The sequence below is a fragment of the Enhydra lutris genome, unplaced genomic scaffold (assembly GCF_002288905.1).
Source record: "Enhydra lutris kenyoni isolate GAN:26980312 unplaced genomic scaffold, ASM228890v2 scaffoldscaffold12, whole genome shotgun sequence".
Classification (NCBI taxonomy): domain Eukaryota; kingdom Metazoa; phylum Chordata; class Mammalia; order Carnivora; family Mustelidae; genus Enhydra; species Enhydra lutris.
This window is the reverse complement of record NW_019154096.1, coordinates 11067908-11090458: the sequence shown is the minus strand read 5'-3', so window position 1 is coordinate 11090458 and position 22551 is coordinate 11067908. Positions and strand designations below refer to the sequence as shown.

The following is a 22551-nucleotide window of genomic DNA, read 5'->3' as shown; positions in this document are numbered from 1 at the left end:
AGTCAGAGAATGCCCCCAAAATCTAGTTTCATCAGAATTTAGCTCATCAAATCTTTTTTTTTTTTTAAATATTTTATTTATTTATTTGACAGAGATCTCAAGTAGGCAGAGAGGCAGGCAAAGCAGGGGCGGCGGGGGGAAGCAGGCTCCCTGCTGAGCAGAGAGCCTGATATGGGGCTCAATCCCAGGACTCTGATATCATGACCTGAGCGGAAGGCAGAGGCTTAACCCACTAAGCTACCCAGGCACCCCTCATCAAATCTTTTCATAAGAAGCTGGACTGGACTTCTAAGAATAGGAGTGATAGTTATTGAAATGTTGACAGCTTAGTAAGTTATTTTTTAAAAAATTAAAGGGAAAAAGACATATTTAACTATTAATTTTAAACCATTGCTTCTCTGGTATTGTTGTGGAAGTTCTGAGGTGACGGAGAAACTCAAGCGGCACGTGGAGAGCTGGGAGAACGCAGTTTTATTATCGCTGGCGGGCTCAGTGGGATCCTTCCCAAAGTCTGAGCACCCGGCCTTTGTTGGGACTGTCATTTATAGGCAAACTAGGGATTTTTTGCAGTTTTTCACAGCTGATTGGCTCGGGGTTCTCATGGTACTTCCTAAAGCTATGAAGAAGTGACTTGGTGGAGTAGTGCCAAGTCATCCTTGGTGGTCCCTCATCTCAGTGAGGTGGCCATTTTGGGCTTTCCACCTCATGTCCGCTCTCTTGATGATTGACTGGGATTCCCTGAAGATCATCATTTATATCTAGGGGCTGATATCCTCGGAGGGCGAGGATGTGGGCATTCATGTGCTAGGAGAGAGTTTCCCTGATAAAGCAAACGAGGCCAGTGAGGATGCAGGGGTCTAGGGTTATTAAGAGGAATAGGGTTAAGAGAGCGCCCCCAAGGGGAAGTAACCATGATGTCCATGCCTGGAGATTAAGTCCCCAGGTGATGGGTTCTTCTTGGTGCTGCTAAATGAGTTCCTGAAGCTCTTGAACCTTGGAGGTGACAATCCCAGACTGGTTGGCATAGTAACACGTTCTTCTTGCAGGAAAAGGCATGTCCCCCCTTTCTCGGCAGTGAGGAGATCTAGAGCTTGTTGGTTCTGTAGGGCAACCATGGCTAAGCTGGTGAGTTGTATCTGTAAGGATGTCAAGGAGTCCATAATTCATTCCATGTCATCGTTGAGTTCCTATGAAAGCTTATAATAAAAGTTAATAGAAGTTCCAATACCTGAGGCACCAGTGGCTACCCTGGCAAAGATCCCAACACCCAGGAGGATTGGTAAGTCAACTGCTTGGCAGCTCCGGTGGTGGGGAGAGACTGGGAACTGGAGTTGGGGGTCAGAGTACAGCAAGACTGAGGGGGACAAAAATACAAGAATGCATCCAGAGCTGGTGTCATCTTTGTCACGGCACCTAAAGAGAAGGTTGTCCTTGCAGGAGAGAAGGATGCCGGGGGGAGTGCAGTAGGGAAGGGGGGCTGTAAAGTTAAGGCAATGGTCATCTGGGAGTTGAGAAAGGCCTGGGGGTAGGAAGTGAGTAAGATTGGGTGCCAGGGCCAGGGGAATAGGATTGCTTAGAGGTCCAATGGTTACAGAAGAGTTGGTGACATTTGGTAGTGGCCAGCTGGGCAGAACAGGAATCCTGAATATGGCTGACTAGGTGAGGGGGAGACAGACCCAACAGGCTTTATTGGTGGGATCTTGAGAAAAATTTAACCATGGCTGATAGCTGGTGCTGATGCATTGTCTTGTGAGTCCCTGGGTGTCTGGAAGTTGAGTGAGCTGCTGGAGTGAGGTTAGGTTGATTCCTCGGTAATGAGGCTGGGGTGCTGGGGTTCGGCTGGCTAGATCCTTTAGTAGAGTCATACCCTGCTCCTGGAGGGCAAGATCTTGGATGCTGTCCCTGTCCGAAGAACCAGCCTGGGCTACATAGGTCCAACATACTGGACATGATTTTGGATATTTTGTACAGAGGGACTGAGAGGTCTGTGTCAAGGTTGCTGTCCAGAAAATCGGGTCAGGAGCATGGGAGGAGTTGCAGGTAGTCCGAGTTTTTCCCTGGTAACACGGCTGAGGCATTAGGGTAAAGGATTGGAAGTATGGAGACCTTCCAGAGCCTTTCATGCAGTTACATTCAGTGGAGGTCCCCGGCAGGAAAAGGCAAGAGAAACTTAATAGCCCAAGTATGAGGCCCACCTGGGTCGAGGAAGCAGAAGATATATTTTAGAGTTTAAAGTGACCTTCGGAGGGTTTGATGGTGACAGATGTGGGGTCCAGTTAGCTTGGTCTGGGTTTGTCTTTTTCATTCACGAATGGTGGATCCATGGTGTGATATTGGAGAACTTGAGGGCAGTAGGGGTTATAAGGATTACTACTGTATGTGGACTGGTCCAGGTCAGGTGTAGGGGTTCATGTTTCCAATCTTTTACCCAGGGCAGAAGGAATGGATGGGAGTTCCTAGAGATACGGGGGCTCTCTCTAACAGGTGGGCATGTAGCTTTGTAAGGACTTGTCCTAGGGATTTTAGTTGACTCTGGTGGTGTACATCTCCTCGGACACTGAGATTGCCCAGGGTGGGAATTAATGGGAGGGTGGTCTGTCATATAGCACTTCAAATGAAGAGAACCCATGTTTTTGTGGAGTACAGCGGGAGTGGAGGAGTGCTAAGGGGAGTAACTCTGTCCACCCCAAAGAGGTTTCAGCATGTAATTTGGAGAGGGTTTCCTTTAGGGTATGGTTCATGTGCTCTATTTTCCCTGAACTCTGAGGTCGACAGGCTGTATGGAGTTTGCAGGAGATGTTAAGGGCCAAAGTTAGTCCTCATAGAACTTCCAAGATGAAAGCAGGGCCATTGTCACTGTGAGTGGTGAGCAGGATCCCATATCGGGGAACAATTTCCCAGAGCAGTACCCTGGTGACCTCTTTGGCTCGCTTAGTTCGGGTGGGAAATGCTTCAACCCATCCCGAGAAGGGGCAGACTAAGACCAAAAGATATTTGATACCTTGGTGAGGGGTCCTCTCGGTAAAAATCTATCTCTAAATCTTCGAAGGGTGTTGCCCCATGCGTTGTACCCCGGGGGGTGGGGCGAGTCCAGTTTTTGGGTTATGTTTAGCACAAGTGACACAACGGTCCATGACCAGGTTACACAGAGTTGCAAGTCTGGCAATGTAGAAGTGTTTTGCGAGAAGTTTTTCAACTCCTGTTTTTCCCAGGTGTGAGGTTGAATGTTGTTGCGCAACTACATGAGGGGCGAGGGCTGCGGGAAGGAAAAATCACTTGTCAGGGAGGATCTACCATCCTTGCGGGTGCTGGATTGCTCCTTGGGTCTTGGCCCCGCTATCCTTGGCAGCTGTGTACATGGGATTCTGTAGGGAGGGAGTGACGGGCGCTATGATGGCAGGTTGCCCGTTCTGTGTAGCTTCTCTGGCCACCTGATCAGCTAGGAGGTTCCTGGTGGCAGGTTTGTTATCCCCTTTCTGGTGTCCCTGGCAACGAATGACAGCTAGGCTCTGGGGTGCCCATACCACCTCTAATAACTGGAGGATTTCCTTTTTATTTTTGATTTTCTTCCCTTCTGATGTCAGGAGCCCCCTTTCTTTGTGAATTGCCCTGTGCACATGTAAGTTGGTGAAGGCGTATCTTGAGTCAGTGTATATGTTGACCTTTTTGTCCCTTGATAACGTCAGTGCCCGTATTAAGGCCCAGAGTTCAGCCCTTTGAGCAGACCATCCTGCAGGAAGGGCTTTAGCTTCCAGGACCTCCGTGGCTGTGGTGATGGCATAACCTGCTTTCCTTGAACCATTACTCAGGAAGGTGCTATCATCAGTGTAGGTGAGGTCGGCATTTGTTAAAGGGGAGTCCTTGAGGTCCAGACAGGTGGCGTGTACTTCAGTAATGACTTCCAGGCAGTTATGTTCTGGTTCTCCTGCTTTTGGAAGGTATGTGGCTGGGTTGAGAGCCTGTATAGTCTGCAAGGTAATGCGGGGAATTTCCAGGAGTAGTCCTTGATGTTGAGTGAGCCTGGTGTTTAATATCCATTTTTGACCTTGGCTGTTCATTAGGTTACTACTGAGTGAAGAACCTTTATGGTTAGCTGCTGTCCAAGAGTGAGCTTGTCAGCTTCTTTGATGAGTATGGTAGCTGCCAGGGCTCACAGGCAAGGGGGCCATCCAGAATCGACGGGATCTAATTTCTTGGACAGGTATGCGATGGGCTTTCTCCAGGGGCCTAAGGGCTGAGTTAGAAGCCCTATGGCTGTTTTATCCTTTTCATGGACATATAGGCAGAAAGGTTTTCTGGTGTCGCATAGGCCCAGGGCTGGAGCCTTTCCAAGTAGGTCCTTAAGTTCCTTAAAGGCTTTTTCTTGTGTGTCCTTCCACTGTAAAGTTTGTGTCTCCAGTCACAGTAGTAGATCATATAGGGGCCTGGCTATGACTGAGAACCCCGGTATCCTGATCCGGCAGAATCCTGCGGCTCCCAGGAACTCACGTAGGGCCCGTCTAGTAGTGGGCTATGGAAGGCCAGTTATTATAGCCTTCCATTCTATGCTGAGGGCTCACTTATCTTGAGTTAATATGAACCCCAAATACTTCTTGTCTGCATAGCTGAGCTTTCTTCCAAGAGACTCGATATCCTCTTTTCGACAAGTGTTGTAGGAGGTCAAGTGTTGCTCGGTGGCAGGTCTCTGCAGTTGAGCTGGCGATGAGGAGGTCATCAACGTACTGGAGGACCGTGCATCCAGTCTGGTCCCAGGAAAAGTCAGCTAGGTCAGAGGCTAGGGCTTCACTGAGTATTGCTGGTGAGTTTTTAAATCCTGCTGGGAGCCAGGTCCAAGTGAGTTGCATTTGGTGCCCTGAGTCGGTATCTGCCCATTCAACAGCAAAAACGGGCTGACTTACTGGGGCCAAGCAGATGCAGAAAAAGGCGTCCTTTAAGTCAAGGCAGGTGAACCAGGCAGTGTCCAGTGGGATCTGGCTTAAAAGGGTGTAAGGGTTGGGCACTACTGGGTTTAGGGTTTGAGTAACTTGATTCACAACACATAAGTCCTAGACGGGTCAGTAGTCACCATTAGGTTTTTTGACTGGGAGCAGCGGGGTGTTCCAGGGGGATTAACACTCAGTTAGGATGCCTGCCTCTTTCAGTCGCTGCAGATGAGCCTGTATGCCTATCTGAGCTTCCCGCGAGATGGGATATTGTCTCTGCCGCTGACGTTGAGTTCCAATTTTTAGTTCTATAATAACTGGGGCTCGCTGGATGGCAAGCCCAGGTGGGTTATCTTCTGCCCATACATTGGGGACTGCTGTCTGGAAGGCTTCAGGGTTAGCTTCAGGATGGTCTTGTTCAAATAGTCTCCATTCCTCATCTTGGGGTATGTTTAAGGACATGATAATCCCAGGCTCAGAGGGGCTTAGATTCATGGTGTCCTATCCTGATAGCTTGAAAGAAATCTGCACCCCTAATTTTGAAAGAAAGTCTCTTCCCAATAGCTGTATTGGACAGTCTGGGACATATAGGAATTCATGGTAGACTACATGTCCTCCCAGTTTACAGGTCCAAGATTGACAGAAGGGTTGACTTGTGGCCCGATCCCCTGTGGCCCTCATGATGGTTATGGTTCGTCCTGTTAGGGGTGCCACTGGTGTGGTCACTACCGAGTGCTCTGCTCTGGTGTCGACCATGAAAGTGATCTTTTGGCCCCCAATGCTCATATAACCATGGGCTCCTGGGGGCCTAGCATCATTGAGCCTGGTCTCCATCAGTCTGAATCTATATTGGCTAGCCCGATGAAGTCAGGATCTTGGTTTGCCTGAGTCTTGGGTTGGGTGGAGGGTTTGACTGACCTGGGCTTCCGATTCGGGCATTCATTTTTTCAGTGTCCCATTTCCTTGCAATATGTACATTGATCCTTTCTGAGGGTTCTGCGCTGCTAAGGTCCTGCCTCTGATCGTCCTGTTGTTCCATGTAGTTGGGAGCCTTGTTGGACGGCCGTGGCTAGCAGAGTGACTTTCTGTTTCATTTTCTGTTTCATTTTTCATTTTCATTCATTTGGCTACGGCGTCTCAGTTGCGGTAGACCTTGTTTGCTATTTCTAGTAGTTGAGTGATGTTCATCCCCATGAAACCCTCAAATTTTTGAAGTTTACGGCGGATGTCAGGGGCTGACTGAGCCACAAACGCTGCATTTACCATTCATTGGTTCTCTGGTGCCTCTGGATCAAACGGAGTGTATATGCAGAAAGCCTTGCAGAGCCGCTCATAATAATTACCAGGTGTCTCTTCTCCATCCTGAATCACATCAGCCGTTTTTGACATGTTAGTACGCCTTTTGGCTCCTTGGCGGAGGCCCCGCAGGATAGTGTCTTGGTAGCGCTTGATGACATTCTGGCCTTCCTCTGTGTTGAAGTCTCAGCCTGGCCGGTTGTCTGGGGCACACTCTTGGGCCCATCCCTCTGGGTTTAAGGAGCCGACTGGTGCCACCTCTTCAAGCCATTAACATGCCTCCTGGAGAATTATTCTTCTTTCCTCGGTGTTGAACAAGGTGCGAAGGAGCTGTTGGCAGTCTTCCCAGGTTGGTTGGTGGGTCTGGAAGATGGATTCCATAAGGTCGATCATTGCCTGTGGTTTTTCCAAATAAGCAGGAGTGTGATGCTTCCAATTCAGGAGGTCTGTGGTGGTGAAGGGCTGGTAGTAGATAATGGGTCTGCCTGGTTGGGCGGTGCCATCTACTCCAATTATGTCAGGACCTCGAGTTTCTCAGAGGGGCATCTGGTAAACAGGGATTTCTCACATTCGGAGGCGATGTGTGCTGTTCTGTGGCTTGTGTTCTGGGGAGGGGTCCTCGTCAGGAACAGTCAACAAGGAGTCTAGGGAGGGGTCCCCATTAGGAATAGCTGGCAAGGAAGCTGGTACTGATTGTGGGGTTACTGGCATCTGGGGAGTAGGAGACCGTGGGGAAATTGTTGCTGTTGGTGGAGCCAGAGGCATCCGTGGCGTAGGAGTGGAAGAAGGTGGAGAGGGTATGTCTGGTGGTGAAATGGAAGGTGGTGGTATATCGGGTCCCACTTAGGGTGCAGTTGGGAGGGCTGAGGCAGTTGAGAGGGCCAGAGGCCCATAGGGCGGTGGGAGTTCGTCATCTGGGTCCCCTTGATGTATAGCCTTATTTCGGATGCCTTTGGTCTGTTGTGTGACGAGAATCCTCCACTGTCTCTTGCCATTGGCACAGAACAGTATCCATGGAGGCAGGGTTCTGGCTATCTCTAACCAGGAATCAATGTATGGGAACTGGTCCAGATGTCCTGGGTCTCCAGTGACTACACGATAAACTCAGTGGGGAGGTCTAAGGTTCCTTCGAAGGGCCAACCAACATCAAAAGTGGGCCACTCCAGCTCACATAGGGTTCTCAGTTTTCCCGGGGTCATATGTACCCTGTAGTCAGCACTAAAGCCTTTCCTGAAGTTTTTAAGCATACAATTTAAGAGAGTGGATTTGCTGGGTTTCCCACCCACTGTGAACAGTGTCGCAAACAAAGGGTGGGGTACTTTCAGGTGCTGTCCTGCTCACATCCCTCGCGGGAACTTAGGAATGTCTTAGCTAAGGTCTATCCGTATAAGCCCTGGACAAGGCTGCTCTGTAGAGTAGATGACTGTTATGCCATATGACTCTCCGTAAGACTCAGGGTGCAGCCCACTCAGACTCCGTAGCTGAAGCGTGGAGCCGTACAGACACATTCATACATCCAAACATTCCTCAGATTCAAACAGGTTGGACTCCACACTCTGGGTATCCCTGGCTATTGGGAGGTGATCACTCTCCCCTTCTGTTCTGATAGCCGGGTCTGACTCAGACAGTGGCCCCCTGGGATTACCTGGCTCGTTGGGTGGAGCCAGTCAGTTGTCTCTTGTCTCCTGTTGTTGGTCCAGCAGGACTGAGGCAAGCTGCGGCTGTCCAGGAGAACCCAGCTTGGGTCCGCTGAAATCAGTGGGCGCGCCTAAACCTAGGGTAGGTACTCCGTTGCCCTCTGCAGCCCGTCTCCGGACCCACACTGGTGGCACAATGGGCCAGCATGGTTGGGTTTCCTAGGCAGAGAACCAAATGTCACGGAAGTTCTGATGTGACCAAGAAACTCAAGCGGCACGTGGAGAGCTGGGAGAACGTTGCTTTATTATGGCTGGTGGGCTCAGTGCGATCCTTCCCAAAGTCTGAGTACCGACCTTTGTTGGGACAGTCATTTATAGGCAAACTAGGGACTTTTCAACTGTTTCTCACAGCTGATTGGCTCGGGGGGGTTCACGTGGTAGTTCTTAAAGCTATGCAGGAGTGACTTGGTGGAGGAGTGCCAAGTCATCCTCAGTGGTCCTTCATCTTAGTGAGGTGGTCATTTTGGGCTTTCTGCCTCAATATTCTCTCTATAAATTCCATACCCCTGCGTTCCATCCTTCTGCAGCCCCTTTGTAAATTTACCCGAAACAAAGCATGTCAACACTGGGACTCAAAGGAGCTCAATTTGGAGGGAAAATGTACCAATAATTTAGTTTTGGCTTCAGGGGTTTGTTATCTCAAATCAGTATGTTCTACCATTCGAAGAGAATATTTTTGTTCACTCTGAGTTTTTGAAAATACATTGTAGTGATTGAAACGTAATCTATAAACAAATGGCATTGCTATAATTTACTATCAGAGAAAATCAAATACATCTTCAAATACAAATGCTCTTAAAAATAACATTTCTTAGAGTTACGAGATTCTGTTCAGTAATCCCTTTCCACACCCCTCGGGCAGCTCAGTGCAGGGCTGTGCCTGTGCTCAGTTAGTCTGTGCTCAGTTGGCCCTTGGCTGAGGGAAGTGGTGAGCTATGGTAGAATAAGGTGGCAACGTTTTCATTCAGACACTCCAGCTCCTGTCCTGCCTTTCTGATGGAACTCTAGGGCCACAGGTCAGACTTCCTGTTTTTTTGGTGCAGGCTGCTGTTTCCTCCTCTGTAGAATGATTAGATTACCTCCAGAGCTGCTTCCAGCTGGGAGTGCTAGGATTCTGAACCCAGAGAGACATGTGGGTTTCTCAGGGGTCATCAATACACGCTTTGTCACTGCCTCTGTCTTACACACTTAGAACCCAATTTTCTGCAAGCTTGAAATTAAGTGTGGATTGCTGCCAAAGTCCTTATCCAAAATTAAATATGGGGGTATTAAGAAATCCTGAGAGTGAAAAAGAAAGGATTGTATATGCTCGACCATGCTAATTTTGATGATGGTTCTAGAAAGCAAACATCTGTATAAATTGTTCTCAGTTGGGGTCATTGTTTTCCGGAGGCAGCCATAGAAACCACATTTACAACCACATTTGCATCTCTAAATGGTGGATTCTCCCCTAATCCTGAAGAGCAGGATTTATTAGTTACTATCACCTTGATGTCTTTTTTTGGGTTATGCTCCAGATATTTCTGTAAAACAGGAGACACTGTCCATCAGAGAGACTCTTTTGGCCTCATGTAGATTTCTGGTTTGTTTGGGGATCGCGGTTCTGATTTTGGTTTGGGTCACCCAGCACCTATTGTGTGGAAACATGTGCATTTCCCGCCGACCAGCATTCTCCCTCTTCAGTGCTGTTGCTGAAAGCATTTGGGTTTTGGATCTCCAGCCTTCGTTTTATACATCAGCCAAGCCTGACCTGTAAAGGCACATATCCCTTGATTGCCTGGACTCCTGTCTCTTCATCTTACTCCAGGTTCTTAAATAATTACCTTATCTGATTTTCCCTGTCACATGCTTTCCTCAAAGTTACTAATGAAACAGTGTATTAAATGTATTTTTGTGTTTTACATATTTTAAACTTATGTCTTATGGACTTCTCTATGAATAACGTTTTGTTTTGCTTGGTTATTTGGACCTCAGACCAGAACTTGCAGTGTGAATTATCCTTGTAGGACAATCTGACATGAATCTTTTCTCACTAGCTTTGTTCCTCATCTTTCTTTACGATTTGACTTCTTATCCCACTAGCTTCTTACTTTTATTTCATTACGCTGCATACAGCACATGAAGTGTCTAATCTGCTTTTGGAATAAACTAAAATTTTAAATAAATGGAACTTCTAAATGAAAACTAAATAAAACAATTTTCCCCAACTATTTTAGAAAGCCCATGGCCTTGGAAATGTTCGTGTTAACTTATTAAATTTAAAGTTATGTACAGAGAAATACCGTAGGAAAGTAGTTCCAAGTTATGAGCATGATTCCTCTCACCTAGTGGTTGGTCTAGTCTGGTTCTAAGTGAAGCCCCAGATAAAGCCTTGAGTTAAACATGCTGACAAAATATCACTTCACTTAGAAATACCTCATCTGAGTAATTGTTTAATTTCAGTTTCACTGTTTATCTAAAAATGTGGCAGTGTGTCCCAAACTAACATAAGTGAAATCTGCTCTAATTAGAATTGATAGTCATATGGAATCCTTATGTTATTTTCTTGGTTTAGATGAAATAAACAATAGAATATATGAAAAAAAAATTTTGTTTGGAATAATTCTCTACCTATGCTACTTTCATTAAATCAAATAATGTTATAGTCCAGGGGCACCTGGGTGGCTCAGTCGTCAAGCATCTGACTTCAGTTCAGGTCATGATTGCAGGGTCCTGGGATCAGGCCCCACATGGGCTCCCTGATCAGCAGGAAGCCTGCTTCTCTCTCTTCCACTCCCCCTGCTTGTGTTCCCTCTCTTGCTATGTCTCTCTCTGTCAAATAAATAAATAAAATCTTTAAAAAAACAAAAAAACAAATAAAAAACCACAAATACTATTATAGTCCTTACATAATATAATTGTATATTTATTTCTTTTTCTGTTCGTGTTTACTCTGGTGGACCCATACCGTGTAAATATATCACCCACTTTAATTATGGCCTTCCTTACTAAGTTATTATGAAATCTAATTTGAAAAATTATTTAAAAATCTTAAATAGTAAGATTCCACAATCTGTTATACTGAGTAGAGTTACATTTGTTCTATTCAATTATCAAGATCATTCAGATTACAAAGCTGATATGCCTTGGTATAATAGTTTGAATATATATACATATATATAAACATATAAAATATATATATGAGATATGTGTCACTTAGGATATCTTAAAGTTTTAAAAATAGCATAGTGGCCACATTTTTTTTTTAAGTAGCCAGAAGAATTTCAATTTGGATACGTTACACTGATCATGATTAAGAGAGATATCACCTATTGCTCATGTCTGTATCTGAAGGATTCTATATGACTAACCACTACCTTTTCTGAAATGAGGGTTTAGTGTTTAAGATTTGTTCACCTTGAATTATTAAAATGCTTGATCACTTCTCTCTCTCTCTTTAAAAAAAAAAAAAAAATTTCTAAAAAAAAAAAAATGCTTGATCACTGTGTGAGTAACTTGAGTCCACAAAAACTCAAGACTGCTCTCTGGCTAAATTTTTCCCAGTTGAGCTCTATGACTGTTCATGTTCAAAGGTGAAATGCAAGTTACCTGGGTTTTTATAGTTTATATTATTATATTTAAAGGAGGATGGGGTGGTGAGTTGTTTCCAAACATATGTGGAGTTACCCTGTATGTGTGTGTGTGTTTGTGTGTGTGTGAACTTGCACACAGATATTGTTGATAGCTATTTCCATCTCAAGAAATGTTATGCATTACAACATTAAGAAGGTGGTCACATACTTTATGTTTACAATGAAAGTTAATATTTTTGAGTGTTTTGGGTGTGTGTGTGGGCACATGGTAAATGCTTTATATACACATTTTCTTTTTAACTTTAGTGTAACATATTGACTGGGATTCATTTGTAGAAAATTTCATAGCTTTGATTTTATGTAATCTCAAGATAACATTTGTGTTATAATATGCTAAGATACGTAGATGTGGTTAACCACTTAAAAATTCATGTCTTTAAGAGCTCATATATACCTATATCAACATATATAGCTTAATTTGACAAATTGCCTAAAGCATTAATTCAAATTACTGAGTTTAATTTTCATGATATATGTCAGATTACTTCTCAGACTTTATCCATAAGTGTTCAGCATTACTATATAGATTCTTTAATATTATTATTCTGATATTTCCTCTGTTTTCTTATTAGTTCATATCAGTTTTTTGTAGCAAAAAAAATCTTGCTATCAGGAAATTTTCCAAGATGAATTAGAACATTTTAACCCCTGGAATTGGCTGTTATGTCAACTCCATATCTGGGAATGGGTTGAAAAATTTAGTTTGTCATTCTTGAATCTAAAATATTTCGTATGATTGAAGGAGGCCTATAATACTCAAGTATGCATTTTGGTTTGAATTTTCCTAGTGAATATTTTCCAGTAAATATTTTGGTTGCCGTGAAGAACACATTTAAATTTATGCATTAAACCTGTGTATTTATGGATGCTTTGGATGAAAAAACAGGAAACATTTTTTCACTCCTATTGTATATAGCCTGATGTAGTGTTTTTGGGTAATGGAACCATATTGATAGCTACTCTTACTGAATGCTCATGGGATGCTTCTGCTATTTGCTCAGAGTTTATCTGAATTATCCTTCAAGTTGGCAAGGCAGATTTTATCCTTTCCCTTTTTAATATGAAGAGAAATGAACCCCAGAGAAGCTAAACAATTTCCTTAGTCACACAGTCATGGACACCCCAGTAATTAAACTCAGGCATCCTAACTTTAGAGTTTGCATTAGTGAGCATTTTATCCCGTTTTTGCATTTGTTATCTTTAAAAGCTCATTTGCAACATGTAAGTAATTTTTTAAATTATTATACCATTTTCAGTATGCCCATAAATGATGTATTATTCTCATATATTACCAATTTTTTTGAAAAATTTGTCTTTGGTCTTATGCTATGACTTTGTAAGCTAACTTTCACAAATTGTGCAAAAACCTAAGAATACGCAGTGGAAGCACCTGGATGGCTCAGTATGTTGAGAGTCCGACTTTTAATTTCAGCTCAGGTCATGATCTTAGGGTCATGGGATTAAGCCCCAAGTTGGGTTCTGTGCTCAACGTGGAGTGAGCTAGAGATTCTCTCCCTCTCCCTCTCCCCCCACCAACTCTTGCTCTTTCTCTTTCTCTCAAATAACTTAAATAATTCTTTAAAAAAAAGAATACAGTGTGATAAAGTAAATTTCATTATTAATATAGAATTAAAGGTTTGATTGTCTGAGGGAAGTGTTACTTCGCTGGAAGAAATGTAATCTGTACAAATAAAGGTTTATAAATTTATGAAAACCTTTATCTTTGATAATTGTAAAGCTTTGTAATTTTATTGAGGAGATTATGTGAAATTCCTGAGTCTGCAGATTTATCATTGTATTTCCATCATGAAACCTGGCACTTAGTTCATAATAAGTATTCAGCATATGTGCTTAATAAACCAATTTAGACCTGACACACTGTATTCTCTAAGATTTCTTTCATATTCAATGTAAGTTTTTCTATAAAAACTAATTATTTAATAGGTACTAATTCAGAGAAATGTCTATCATTCTATTATCATTTAATTTATCACAAAAATATATTCCTTTAGAAATTAATTTCTTTCAGTTAAGTAACACTTGGATAAGTAATTAGTGAAAAACCTAAATTACTGAGAAATTTTTTTAATATTAGAACTGTTTTTCAAAATAAATATAAGAATTATAAATAATATAATTAAATTTTGAGTATGCACTAAATTTCAGCCCATATATTAAATTCTTAACATCAATTCCTTCATTTAATCTTTCTAATCACACTGTAATATTGGTACTATGTTTATATTCACTTCGTGGATGACAGAATTGAAACTCAGAAAGGTAATATAATTTGGCAGATCTAACAATTAATCCATATACTGTCAAAGCCTAGGATGGAGTTTATGCAAGTGAGCCTTTAAGGACCCCCCCCCTAGCCCCAATATGATTAATAGTTGCACAGGTCTCCTAGGGCTTCTATACTAAAGTAGTACTCCAGCACTTTCTTAGGAACTCTGTGTTCTCTTCCTATGAAGTATGTAATCACATGCCTCTACTTCTCAACTAAGAAAACATCTACAGACTATTAAGTTCCAGACACTCTTTTAGGTCTTAAGATTGATAAAGATGCAAAACATACTTTATCACTGCAAAATGAGATATATTTTGATCTTACAATAAAATATAACAATCCAAAGTGACACCTAAGTTATAAGGTAGACATACACGTGATGATGATAGTGTGTACCAGGTGTGTCTGATTGATGCAGGAAATCCATGGAAGTCTTTCTCAACAAGCTAAGATTGGTTGAAATAACAAGGATGCTATCTAGGCAAAGAGGATGGGAAGGGTGTCCATTGTAGACAGAACAGCATGGGTCAGTCATGCTGTTATTACAGGAAGGTGGTGTCTACAAGGAACAGTGTGAAGACAATGCAGGTGAGGTGGAGAGAGATGGAGATTCAAGTGCATGATGAGGTTGGAATGGCAGTTGGAGCAAGAGCAACAGTGAACCATTGTTGTTTTATTCTTTTAAGCCACCTTTTACTTAGAAGAATTATTTCTTATTTAAGAAGGATCTTTTATTGCAGCAGTATTGGTTTAGAGGTCACATTTCTTACAAAGAAATACAAGTTCGAAGGAGAAGAAAGGAATAATATACTGTCATTAAAAATATATATATATATTTTTTGGTTCTGTTTATTTGGTTCTATATCCCTGGTAAAAGAATGTATCTTCATTCTTATTTCAATAGGTAGCTCAATGTTTATCACAAAGTCAACATTGATGATTGGTTGGATTGATAACCAAGGGACTGATTTTTCTTATTTTTTAATTGTAGTAGTATCCATTTCACCATACAACCCACAGGAACTTTAAACAATGCCTTCTCATTGGTGACTCTCTTCACTTATTGCCACCATTTACTATTTGCACAAACCATTCAGCTACTCTAAACTTGTATTTTACAATGGGCATAATTACACTTCCTGACTTATGTGACAATTTTAAGATTTTAAAGGAAATTATTAATTTACTAAAAGATGTTTAATTTCTAAAGCACTATCTGTTCATCCAGGTGGTACTGTAAATTGTTGCTTGTGCTTTACTTCACTAGCTCAATAAAGCTTTTGCCTCTTGCAACTAAAAGGAATAAATAGATTAGAATAGAGGGAATTTAGAAAATGAGTCCTTAATAATTACTATTCAATACTATTTTGCAAATGAGCTTTCAAGTGTACCCCCCATATGATTAATAATTGCATTAGTATCCTAAGATTTCTGTACAAAGTGACACAAACTGGGTTACTTCAAACAACAGAAATTGCTCCGTTGTTCTGGAGTTTTTTTCTAGAAAGTACTTAATTTCTAAAATGAAGATATTGGTAGAGCCATGCTTCCTCCATAACCTCTTGGGCAGGTCCTTCTTTCTTCCAGCTTTGTGTAACACTAGACATTCCTTGACTTGGAAGTGGATCCCTCCAATCCCTACTTCCGGTGTCACATGACAGTCTTCTCCCTGTCTCTGTTTACTCCTCTTCTTAGGAGACGAGTTCACAGTTGATTAGAGACCACTATAACAACCTCATCTTAAGTTGATTGTGTGTGCAAAGAACCTGTTTTCAAATCACACTTATTAATGGTTAAGACTTCAGTGTATCTTTTGTGTGGCTACAGTTCAACCTGTAATGATAACCAGCAGTCACTGATTTTGACCATAAGTCAACCTCACTTTGAAATTGATTGAGGCACTCTCTTATACAAAGAATCAACTACTCAGGATGCCTGGGTGACTCAGTTGGTTAAGTGACTGCCTTCAGCTCAGGTCATGATCCTGGAGTCCCGGGACTGAGTCCTGCATTGGGCTCCCTGCTCGGCAGGGAGTCTGCTTCTCCCTCTGACCCTCCCACTTCTCATGCTCGCTCTCTCTCTCTCTCTCAAATAAATAAAATCTTAAAAAAAAAAAGAATCAACTACTCAATATAGATTTGTTAAGCATTTTTTAAAAAAATAGCCATATAAGCAGTAATTGAGACAGAATTCTGAATTTACATACATTCAGAGATTTTACCTCTTCTTCAAGTGATTCGTAATTCACACTGGTTGCCTAGAGGCATGAGGTAGTGAACACACAGACCTTTATTAGAAATGAAAAATGTAGGTCCCTTCTTCAGTATGACTAAATTAGTATCTTTATTATAATGAGATTCCCAGGAAATGCATGCTTATATCAGACATCGAGAAGTGCTTCTCGAGAGAATTTTAGTTAAGTCTTTCAGCACTCTATGAAATTTTAAAATTTCTTGTCTCCTAGTAACCAGTTCTGTCCACTGCCTAGTATTAAAGTTATAAGAATAGCATAATCAACTTATCAAAATCAAATTAATTAATAAATATATGCTATTTTGTATAATTGCTTAAATAAGCTTAATTGTCCAACCTATCTCAATTTTATTTTGAACCTACTTTGGTCAGATTTATCCTGAAGTAACTGGTGCAACCATAGAAAATTTTGAAACACAATAGATCCTAATAAATTCTGTCAGGTATTCTTTCCCTGGTCATTTACAGGAATTCTCCTCTTCTTCTATTGTTCTTCATATTTGATTTATTAAACCTAAATTTGATTTTAAGAGACTATTCCCATAATCATCATTAACAATTGCTTTTATGACTATTACAACAGTCATAGTTATACCATGACTCATAGTGGCTAACATATTTATCAGAGGTATTATATTTTCTAATAGTTTTTCTCAGCTAATGGAGCATGGAGTCTCATAATTTTCAAATTGTATGTCTTTTTACATTCACAGAATAAAACCACACAGTTATTTCAATGTATTATTGATTTTTAAAAACTCTTTCCTATCTACTTGGCCTAAGCAATGTGGTATTTGAAATCTTTTATTCTAAATAGAAACTGCTGCTACCCAAATAAATGTAATTTTACCAATTTGAAGTATCACTTTTAATATTGTACAAAACCTTAAACCTTGAAGGATTTTCATTTTAACTTGCTTTTTAGAAACATTATAAATTAAACACAAATGTAAACTCAATTTCCACTTGGGATATTTTGGGGCTACTTGTCTAGAAATCCTAGAAAATGCATTTTTAGTTAAATTTTCATTTGAATCCAGGTTTGAGTTGGAAAATTTGAACTGAAAAAGAATGTATTAAGAAGTATAAACAAAATGATAAAGATTTTCTATGAGAATGATTGATAAACCTGGAATTGTAAGACATACTGAAAAATGCAACATTTTTTATATGTGTTGAGAGACTCAACAAAGAAGAGAGTGTAAATTTCTCTTTTATGATTATTTTAGAAAGCTTGATGGCATTTTGTTCTCAGGAATCCTAGTGCAGGTGAGCTTGGTGCTCTGGGATCCCCTGGGTCGGGAGTCCATGTGTGGGTGACCTTGGTCTTCCTTTCAGTCTCACCAGGAGGAAAATAAGATGTCCATGAGTTGAGGTTGTGATCTCCTAGGAAGCTCCAGTTCTCTTCCAGACTCATTTGGTGTTGGCAAAATTTAGTTCCTTATGAGTGTATGACTGAGGCCTTCATTTTGTTGCTTCATTTTGTCATCAGAGACCATTTCCAACACCTAAAGGATGCCACTGTTCCCTCCTGGAGCCCTGTCTTCCTCATGGCAGTTTGCCACTTCAAGGCCAACAGGAGAGGGTGGGCTGCATCTTGGAGTCTCTCTGGTTACTATTTCTGGCGTCTTTGCTGTTTTGAAAGTGCTCATCAGCTTGGCCTCCCATGCTCAAGAGGAGACTGTTGTACAGGGCCTTTCAGCAGAGGGTGGGAATTGCCGGGCAAGGGGGGCAACTGTGTACCACATAGATGATTATCAGCCTCCACCTTAAGATTCAGAAGGGCTCAGGTGCAAGTTCATTCCAAGGATGTGAGCATCTATAGCAGCAACTGTTTTATGATACTTGGCCTGACCATGTTTACCACTGTGGAACTCAGTTTTCACTGCACTAGGACGCAGAATGCAGTATTCAGTGGTGACACAGCCTACGAAATCCACTGGTCATTTCAGGGCATATCAGACACATAGGACTATGAGTATATGCTTCATTACTTATTCAGAAGTGACTTGAAGAAAAGTAAATGTTGAAATTTGTGGAAGTTTTGTTTCTCTTTCTTTGGATTTGAGATAACGGACATGCATTATAGTATCAGGTCCCTGATTTGCTTTTGCTGGTATAGGCAGAAACTTCTGCCATTTTAAAAACGCACTAATGGCAGATTCTGCTGCCAGCTCTCCATTCATGGGAAGATGTCTAGGCTCATACATCCTGCACAGAGAATTAAATAAACCGTGCCTTTTTGGAAATTTTCATCAGTTGCAAATCTCCATTGAGTCGGTGAGACCCAGAAGGAACCTCAAGTGTAATCCTGACTCTAAAACATAATCATTCCCTCTACCTAAATCTGTTTAGAAACATTTCAGTGGAGATAATTGCATTCTGTACTTAGTCATTCTATAGTTGAATGAGGAACGTGGAGTCTTTGGAACCCATATCCATCTTCAAAAGTACAAACATTAATGAAGCTGCACTTAAGAGTAGATATGAGCTAAACCCAACAGATTTATTCTTATCCACAGATAAAAGAGAATTTAAATCAAAAGACTCCAGAAATTGCCAGTTAATCTTCTACAGTTTGAACTTGATAGAATTTCAAGACTTCACTCTGCTCATTTCACATCTTTTCACTCACATTTATGTACACGTAGATAGAGTCATCCAGCTGGGTATTTGGTGTAAGTGTATGTGAAAAATGGATTCCAGGAGTGTGGGTGATGAAGCAGCGTTCAGAGAGTAAGATTCTTATGTCTGGATCTAAGAAAATTTTGTCATTATTTTTCCAGAAATAATTTTGGCATTACTTCAGAAATTGTTTTATTTTTTGACTATTTTTTGCAGTTTAAATGTTGTTAATTTTTGTGCAAAAGATATTTCATTTTTAATAGAAAATGTTTGACCAATGGAACAAATACCTAATTGGGCACAATTTTATGAATCATATTGATGATTGGTTCATCAAACCTGTGTTATTATTACTTACACAAAATAAAGCCAACCTGATTTTTTTAAAGTGTTTTAGAAAAGAATACATCTTTCAGTATATAGTTGCATGCTGATATTCTGTTACATCCCTTAGTTTTTATTTCACCCTGTGTTTAGGTTAATTTATTCTAGCCCATCATTTTTTGCAGAACATTTTCTTATGAAAAATGGCTCAGAAAAGTATTCTGTGGTCAAATAAATCCCAGCAAACTGCATGTTTTGTGCATTTTTTGAGATTCATAAAACAAATTAGCTTATTAAAGTCAATGTGAAGTCATGCAGAAATGGTTAATCTTATTAACTTGACCTTTTGAAAAAATTAATCAGCCATGAAATCTGATATCTTTTCTATATTACATCTGTCAATGATAATTGAAACATTAGTTTAAAAGAATATTCAGGACTGTTGAATTTGTAGTACGTTTATCTTTTCCTAACCAGTTTTCCATAGTGTGATTAACATATATAGTGTGATAACATATAAATATATAACATATATACACACGTATACACATATGTACATGTATACATATATAAGCCCATATCTATACGCACATACAAAACTAGTATATATATGTATGTGTATATATATATGTACTAATCTGTAAGTATATGCACACGTCTATAATATTTCCATAGTTTTCTGTATATGTTAATATTAAAATGAGTTCAGAGTAATATCTCTGACCCAAATTTAGCAGCACAAGATTTATTTGACCTTCCTCCCCTGTAATGTTTTCTCTGATACTTAAAAACTTAGCTGCCGTTACCTATAGCTTATTTACTTATTTAACTGTGTGTGTGTGTGTGTATATGTGTGTGTGTGTGTGTGTGTGTGTAAATAAATTGTTTCATTTCTATTTTAATTTTTAGGTTATAGTCCTTTACAGATATTGTTCCATTATCTTCTGGCTTACGGAATTTCTGAAGAGCAGTCTATGACTATTTTTTGCATATGTTTTATTGAGATATAATGGACACATGATACATTTCACCCATTTTAAGTGCCCAATCCAACGTTTTTACTGAGCTCATACTGTTGTGCAAACATCACTGCAATCTAATTTAAAATCTTTTGTTTCTCCCTGAACAACAACAACAACAAAAAAGCCCAACCATTTAGCAGAAAATGCCCATTTCCCACCCCTATACCACCCCCCAGCTGTAGGGAATCCCTAAACTACTTTCTGTCCTATAGATGTGCCTCTTCTAGACATTCCATAGAAGTGCATTCCTATGGTGTGGTCTTTTATGATTAGCTTCTTCCACTAACCACATTTTTATCATTTATTCCTGCTGTGGCACAGATCAGTAAGTCATTTGTTTTTACTAATGAATAAGATTCCATTGTTCCTTCTGTCAACATTTTCCTTTTTTTTGTTGTTCAGTTAATTGACACAAGCATTGTTTCCACTTTTTAGTCTCTTACTAATAATGCTGCCCTAAACATCCATATACAAGGTTTTTACTTCTCTCAGACATCTAAGTAAGGGTGGAATTGTTGGCTCCTATGTTTAACATTTAGAGAAAATGAAATCTTTTTTCTGAAGCATCTGAAATCTTCTGAGTTCTCATCAAACTGTGTGAGTCTTCTGATTTCTTCATATTCACCAGTAGGAGTTGTTACATGAGTTTGAATACAGTTAACACCAGTGGGTGTGAGGCTGTGTCTTGAGTCTCATTTCTTCACTGACTGATGATGTCGAGCATGTGTCCATGTGCTTTTGGTCATTTATGTGTCTTCTTTGAAGAAACATCTGTTTGAATCTTTCCTCTATTTTTAGTTATAAATATGTAGTAGTGGCTTGTAAGCATTCTTTATAAATTCTGAGTACAAGTCCCTTGTTAGATATAGAGGAGAGCTCCTAGATGGCTCAGTCAGTTAAGTGTCTGACTTTTAATTTCAGCTCAGGTCATGATCACATCAGGTCACGATCACAGGGTCATGGGATCGAGCCCCACATCAGGCTCCCTGCTCAGTGTAGAGTCTGCTTGAAGTTCTCTCTCCTTCTCTCTCTCCCTTCCCCACTCATGCATGCATGCACTCTTTCTCTGAAATAAATGAAATCTTTTTAAAAAAGATACAGGACTTTCACATATTTTCTCCCATTCTTTGGGTTTTCTTTTTACTTACTTAATGGTGTTCTTTATAAAACAAAGATTATTAATGTTCACGAAATGCAATTTATGTATTTTTCTTTTGTTGACCATAATTTCGGTATTGTATCTTAAAAAAAAAAAATTGGCTAACCCTAGCTCATAAAGATATGCATCTGTGTTTTCTTATAAGAATTTTTTGGTGTAGCTCTTGTATTTTAGTATGTAGTCCATTTTGAACTAACTTTTGTGTATGGTTTGAGTAGGGGTCTGGTGTATCACTTTTTTGCATGTGGCTCTCCAGTTCTGCCAGTACCATTGGTTGAAAGATATTCTTGGCACTTTTGCCAAAAAGTTATTGGCCATAAATACAAGGATTGTTTCTGAATTCTCTATACTATTCTACTGATCTATATGTCCATACTTAAGATAGTACATCACTCTGTTAATCACTGTTACATTGTAGTAGTTTTGAAATTAGAAAGTGTGAGTTCCCCAACTTTGTTCTTTTTTTTTTCCAAAATGTTACAAATAAAGATTATATGAAATAATAATTCTAAAAAAGTGTTAGTGAGCTCTATATCACGCATTTTTCCCTGCTCATTGATAACACGTTCTTGCCTTTAGAAATTGTTGTTGCTGAAAACAATTAGTTATATGACGGAATTCTTGATTCTGACCTTACTCCTACCTACACTCCCAGAGGGTTACTGCTGTTGTATGCCTGGACTTTTGTTTAGTGACCTAGTAGAAATAATTTTGTAAAGCATATTTCCCCTGTAGTGTACCAGCCCTAAAGTTCTTGCTCATATTGTTTTCCCTTATGATTGTTTTTCTTTTTGAGAGAGAGAGTCACTGGTAGTTCTTATGACCCTGAGATCATAACCTGAGCCACCCAGGCACCCTTTCCCTTACTATTTTTTATGCTGATTGTCTTAAAGTAGCAGGGTAGGGGGTACCTAGGTGGCTCGGTGGCTTAGGTTAAGCACTGGACTCTTGGTTTTGGCTCAGGTCATAATCTCAGGGTCCTGGGAGGAGTCCCACTTGGGCTTCCCCACCCAGCATGGAGTCTGCTAGAGCTTATCTCTTTCCCCTTCTCCCTCTGCTCCTCCCCTTTCTCTCTAAAATTAAAAAAAAATAATAATAATCTTTAAATAAAAAGGTAACCCCTGCCTAAATCCCTTTAGCCAGTTCATTTGTTCCACTGATCACTGAGTAGGTGGGTGATTTGAGGAAGGGGCTGCTTTCCCATTCTGAGGGTTTATGTTTTTGCCCCCTGGTTGTCCTGGACTAGAAGCTTGGAAAAACCCTCTCTGATCATTTCTGAGAGTTTGTGGCTTTGGTCATGCATCCATTCTTCCAGACTTTGGGAAAGACTA

The 22551-nt window shown here is 40.6% G+C and overlaps 1 pseudogene; it reads left to right on the top strand.

Annotated features, from left to right (window-relative positions):
- Positions 1–5531: 5531 nt before the first annotated feature.
- The window catches only part of LOC111144763, a 133811-nt pseudogene continuing 116791 nt past the window's right edge, over positions 5532–22551 (top strand).